Source organism: Microtus pennsylvanicus, chromosome 8 (genome assembly GCF_037038515.1).
Source record: "Microtus pennsylvanicus isolate mMicPen1 chromosome 8, mMicPen1.hap1, whole genome shotgun sequence".
NCBI classification, from domain to species: Eukaryota; Metazoa; Chordata; class Mammalia; order Rodentia; family Cricetidae; genus Microtus; species Microtus pennsylvanicus.
The window spans coordinates 107,396,218-107,402,295 of NC_134586.1; the positions used below are offsets into that span (position 1 = coordinate 107,396,218).

General features: G+C 33.1%; 1 pseudogene; it reads right to left on the minus strand.

Moving 5' to 3' along the window:
- Positions 1–3,069: 3,069 nt before the first annotated feature.
- Positions 3,070–3,860, minus strand: LOC142855660 (transcription factor Spi-C pseudogene; annotated as a pseudogene).
- Positions 3,861–6,078: the final 2,218 nt, after the last annotated feature.

A 6,078-nucleotide genomic window follows, 5' to 3' on the forward strand; every position in this document is an offset into this window, starting at 1 on the left:
GGTATTAAATTTTCCCATTATTGTTGGATTTGGGAATACTAATAGGAAATCCAGAGGGTATTCTAGATTGAAGGGGCAAAGTGTGTGAGTATGATCTAAGTACCTATTATTCTTGTTTAAAATTCCAAATGTATTAGCAAAAAATATTGTACTAAAAAAGAAAATAAATAGTACACTGACACAAAATGAATAATAAATAAAAAATGGCTATACTGAGTCAGAATAGTTTGGCCTTAAATAAAGAAAATACATGACCAATAAAATGAAGTGTATGTTTGAAACTAATAAGCTTTATGTTAATTACCACCATTGGATATTACAAGTCGCAAGAACAAATACTCTCAAATTAATAGCAAAATGACAGAGTAACTTGGTATTAGTTCAATAGATCTTTATAGCAATGTCTAAACTGACAAATCTTGTTAATGTTAAGGAAGTTCTGCAATCCAGAAGATATTAAGAGGATATGATAAATCTGAAATTATAATTAAATTTCCATATCACTAAATTTAATAATTAAATTAAGAATTTAATGAATTGAGATAGTATTTTAAAAGGTAACATCAAATTAGACCATAGAAGAAAATATTCTGGAAGAACAAAATGATGAGAATGAAGTAACTCTTTTGTGACAATGACTTATTAAAAGAATCCCCAGAAAATATTGGAAAAAAATAAATCCCCATAAAAATAGAAAAGCCTGAGTGGGGAAGGGAAACAAAAATAAAACAAAAAAAGATACACAAAGGCATACCTAATTGCTATTTACATATATGGAAAAATATAGCTATAAATTTATTTAACATATTGAATTGTGAAAGTCATAAAGACATTCATGAAGCAAGAATGGAAGGTGTAGATTAGTGCACATTTTAGGACTACAAAACATAGATAAACAGAATTTTCTAGAAATTTCAGTCTTTGGAAGGAAATTTTGATCTATGAATAACAATAATGTTATGAATGTCTACAACAAAATTAAATGCATTTAAAAAAATTAAATGCATTTATTGAAGATGTTATTACATAAAGAAATACAAATAATAATAATAAAAATATTATATATAATAAAATATAAAAATAAAATTGCCAAATAATCTGCTTAATTAACAAAACCTTCTCTAAGGCCTTTCATAAAATTCAGAACCATTTTAATAAACATATGTAACATATACTATACTTTAAAAAAGTGAGTTCATGATATACAGAGTAATTATTGACAATAAAAGTAAAACTATATTACTATTTGGCTGAACAAATGATATAGAAACAAAATATTAAAAGGATTATAGTTACACCATGAGACACAATGTTGGGAATAGGTATGATATTTATTAAAAAATTATATTTTAGATTACAAAAATGAGAAATTTCAGGCTTATAACAACATTTCATTTATAAAGAGAAATACCCATTTGAAATTAGGAAAAAAAGATTTAATAGAAAGCATGTGAAGATAGGCCAATAAAAATATTTTCTAAAATATAAAAAAAAAAAACAGACCAATGAGACAGCTCAAAGTATAAAGGTCCTCACTACCAAGTTTGATAATCCAAGTTTAGTCCACATAGTGAAGGTTCCAGTCAGCTATCCTCCAGTCTCCAGGCATGCTGTATTGTGAACACATAAACAGACAAAATAAACTAACTAACTAAAGAACATAAAAAATAAAGAATGAGGAGAAATAAAACAAAAATATGTAGCATATTTTTGAAAAGCTTGTGAAAGGTAAAATAACAACTTCTTACTTTATATCAAAGAGCAAATGTGACAACACAAATATATTTGAAAGATGAAAAAAAGTGGAGTAAAGAGGCAGTGTTTGAATAGTGTTCATAAATTTTCAAGGATGAAAGGTATCAAACTTAAAACTATAATATTCAAAGAACTGAAAACAACTTATACGTGGAGAACATAGCTAGACCTTTCAGAGTCATGTTGCAAAAGAAAGGAAATAAAAATTTAAAAGCTGCTTTGCCAATAAAAGTTTCATTATTTTCATAAATATAATAATGCAATGGATTATGGATTTTTCATCATAATTTGATAATTAGGAGAAAACGATTTGGTTTTTTTTTCATGGTGTTTGTATAACATTTATTAGCTCATCCTTTGTGTCACAGTATATGCTGAGTGACTTTTCACCTGAATACACAATAAAAAAAGTGCTTAAATCAGTACATTAGCCTCACGTGGTAGCACACACCTGTCATCCCATTAACTCCAGGACAGTCTGGCCTAGTTAGCAAGACTATCTCCAAACAAGCAAGCAAGCCAGCCAGCAACAAAATCATTCTTTAAAACAATCATCCTATAAAATCATCCAAGCTGGCACACTCTTGAAGGAAAAGTATTTGCATAGCAAAAAGCATCCAGTCTATAATTTCAATTGATTGAAATGTAATTAATACATTCATTAATAAAATAACTACAAGGCACCCACTCAGAAGACTGGTTCCAGGGTGTTCTTGGATACCCAGTCCATAGACACGCAGTCTAAACAGCAAAGTTTATGCAGCCAAATTATGAGCATCCTTCTGAAATATCTTCAGCTTTCTTTGAACACCAACCCAATGCAAACACTACCTAAAAAAGTTGTCGGAACCAAGACGAAAAGTCTGAACATGCTCTGTGCGGTGTTCTCCCTAGATGTGTGTATCATGGGTGTGGGGGCTGTGAACAGGGAGAGCACCAGTGGTGTACTGTGGAAATTCCCAAGTTCAGGCTTTTCCAGAGATGCTAGCAAGGCAAGGAACAGCATGCAGTGAGGAGCTGCAGCGGCACCAGGCGGTGGTGGCTCACACCTTCAATTGCAGCACTCTGAGCTCAAGGCCAGCCTGGTCTACAAACGAGACAGCCAGAGCTACACAGAGCAATCCTGTCTCAAAAAACAGAGGTCTCAGAGGTTAAGAGCACTAACTGCTCTTCCAAAGGTCCTGAGTTCAAATCTCAGCAATCACATGATAGTTCACGACCATCTATAATGAGATCTAGTTCCCTCTTCTGGCGTGCAGGCATACTTGCAGACAAAACACTGTTCACAAAAATCAAAGAAGTAGCTGGAGTGGTTTAGCTCGGGTAACCCGCATAGGTATAGTAATTTACATTCCAAGGGTTCAAGCTGAGACATTCCTGATCGTATTGGCCATACTGTGTACAGAAGATGTCTCTCCCCAGGAAGTAAGATGGAGACAGTTTCTGGAGAACCGCTTCGCTGAACTGGTAGGTTAGTTTCCTGCGGATTTTCGTGACCTCCCCTGTCCTGGCATAGTTTCTCAGGGCTCTGGCCATCTTCTGGTAAGTCATGGGTTTTCGGTTGCCTTTTCGCTTCCCCCAAAGCTCAGCCAGCTTTTCTTTGTTTTTGTTTTGAGATAAACTGAAAGACACCTTTGGTTTTGTCGACCCACTGGATGCAAGACAACATCTCCGAGTCGCAAAGAGATTCGAAAATGTATTCGAACAGCCGGAGCTTCCTCCTGCCTTTTCCTCCCTTTTGCTGGAAGATAGAGGCTTGTACCAGTTGGCTTTCAGTTATCTTCTGCAGACATTGATGAAAACTTTATTCTGAATACAAGTCAGCAGAACCATTCGTTACACTCTTCCAGTTACAGGTGGGTTCTTCTGGGTGCAGAAACCCGCAGCAACTGGGGCTGCCTCTGATGTGAGGATACTGGTTAACGAAAGTGATGTAATTTTTGTGATCTGGGGGATATTGAAGTTCTCCAACTGAATTCTGTGTCAATACTTCAATCGCATCTTCAAACACTTGACCCAGCCTATCTTGCTCAATGCAAGTCATGGTTAACCAATTGTCTTGGGTTGAGGAAGCAGCCTTGGATTGTCCTGGTGGTAGAGTGGCTGGCCTGCCTGTCAGTTTGTACAGCTCTGGGTTCAATAACAAGTTCTGTTCAACACCTCCTCTGATAGCAGGCAAAACAGAAATGGTAACAGGCTCCTCCTCACAGAAGGCTTTGAGAGAACAATCATCTCGAGAAAATAATTTGATATTCCTAATATGTTGAATTCAAGGAAATAGATCACATGCAAGATTCTAAATATACGGAAGCAGAATAAATAGTTCAAGTCAAATTATATCTGTTGTTAGTAGTGCTGTTAAAACCTGCTTTAACTGGGAAGAAGTGTACATTGAAAAATAGTCCAGCCTATGGAAGGAAAATTAATGAAGTTAAGTGAAAGAAGAAATTAAAGATAAATATATACAATGGTTGGTAATAGTAATTTCTTAGTTTTACTATATCTTGCAAAAATACCAAGAGTTTTCAATTTTGAGATAAGAAATAGTACAGTTTTCAGGTCCTTGCTCATATTTAGTAGGGCAATGTATTAGATAGAACTTTAATCTGCTTTACTTTTCTGGAATGTATGGTACTAGCCTCAGTGGGGCTTTGTTGAATTCTAGGATGTGCTTTTTATAAAATCTAGGATGCCTGTTTTTCTAAAAATATTAATCAAGACTTACTGTGTCATGAAGAATTGAGAATGTGATGGAGAATTGTAGAAGGGCTTAAAACTATTCAATAGCTGATCAAATATTTTTCAAGGAAATAGATGACTATCAAGAGAAATTAATAGAATATCATGTTAATTATGTCACAAAAGGATATTTTTTAATATATTTGTTTTTCTAAAATTTTTGGAGTGGCCAATATTGTAAACTCCTATGTAAAATAACTGGCTGAATGAGAAATCTTTCAAAAAGGCAATTCCCAGTAGCCTAAGAGATGATTTCTGATTTTATAATAATCTCTGCATGAATGAAGATACTATTACATTATTACATATATACAATATTAACAAGATGGACTTAGATGCCTGCATTCTCCTTTATCGAAATACGGCTAAGAGATAAAATCTGTAAGCCACTGTGATTATGTGTAACCCTTGCAAAACTATTTTCTGTCCCTCTTCATAAAGATTCCATTTACGAATGAGGTCTCAAGAAAGTAGATGTCTAATTTACGTACTACAAAACTTCTTTCAAGTTTAAGTAAATGTTGATATACATATAGTCCCCACGGGAGCAATTATTTGGAGTTGAAGAAAAAAATACCTTATACAATTTTCTATTAATCTCAAGAGGGATGGTCTTCTTTAATTCAGTCTCTGGAACAGTTTGAATACATATAACAAAATCTGACACAAAGATACTGAAACTGCACAAATGACTTGAATTGCAATTATTTCTGCTAGAGGCCATATACATTGAAGAAAGTAATTGTTATTCAACACCTGAAATATAAACCTATTTATCTTTTATTCAACTATAGAAAGTTTTGCTTGTAATGCATCATTTCTGCATAAAGGACACTGAAGATCTTATATGGAATCTGGCAAAGAAAATCTGAAATATTGTTGGTCTTCAGAAAGTGATCATATTTAAGTATTGAATGGCTTTTGAACTCCATTTCATGACTGCGAACAAAATAGTCTGAGCGTGGGGCACTGACAAAATTTTCACTACTTAATTCAGAAAGGCTTTAACTCAATGCTAGAAGCTGGTTATTAAATCAATATTAGAAATGCAGGTTTACTACCTCCATTGTCTAATATACTTACTAATAAAACTATCATAGAAAAAGAAATATGAGATTAGCTATAGTGGCATGAAGATAATAAACAAACTTTATATTGTGTTCAGATTTTTGCATATATATTAAGAAATATATATAGTTACATATATATATATGCGTATATACACACCTTTAATTATACAGAAATATATCATACATTTGAGAGAGCCAGGTGGAGTAGTTACATGGAAATGGTTGGAAGGAGGAAAGAGAAAGGAAGGCTGCAATTATATTTTAATTCTAAAAATAAAAATTAATCAGAAAGTTATAATGATCTTTATATAGTTTATATACACTGTGGATAATATTTTTAAAACCATTCTATAGGAAAAAAATATGTCTGCAAAAAAAACCCACTCTATTTCATTTAAGCATAACTGTGGTAATAAAAATCTAACACTGTCTCTTCTTCTTTCATTAATATATGTCAAGAACCCATAAAGACTCTTCTTTATTCTATTAATAACTCTCATATATAACTGTCTTC